Genomic DNA, 279 nt, shown 5'->3' with positions numbered 1-279 from the left:
TTTTCACTCTCTCTGATATTATTTGTTGTTGGAGTAGTGGACCCATTGAGTTTTAGAATGTGTAGGTTATCAGTGCAAATCTAATGAATAAATATATTAGTTCTAACTTCATTTGATTCTGAGAAATACCTTTCCTGCCAATTGAAATATACACTTAGCAATAAGCAACCACGTGAAGTTAATTGCAACGAAATTTGTGGCAATTGTATGTCAGAGTTTTATTATTAGTATATTTCATTATGCTAGATACTCAGACTGGGAATGTTTAACTGTGTAAAA

General features: G+C 31.2%; 1 protein-coding gene across 1 annotated transcript in view; it reads left to right on the top strand.

Annotated features, from left to right (window-relative positions):
• LOC119593015 (carbohydrate sulfotransferase 11-like) overlaps window positions 1-279 on the top strand; it is a 12669-nt gene that overhangs the window by 9859 nt on the left and 2531 nt on the right. The window lies entirely within an intron of this gene.

This window comes from Penaeus monodon, chromosome 31 (assembly GCF_015228065.2).
Source record: "Penaeus monodon isolate SGIC_2016 chromosome 31, NSTDA_Pmon_1, whole genome shotgun sequence".
NCBI lineage: Eukaryota > Metazoa > Arthropoda > Malacostraca > Decapoda > Penaeidae > Penaeus > Penaeus monodon.
Note: the sequence above shows the minus strand (reverse complement) of the source record. Positions and strands in the feature narration are given on the sequence as shown.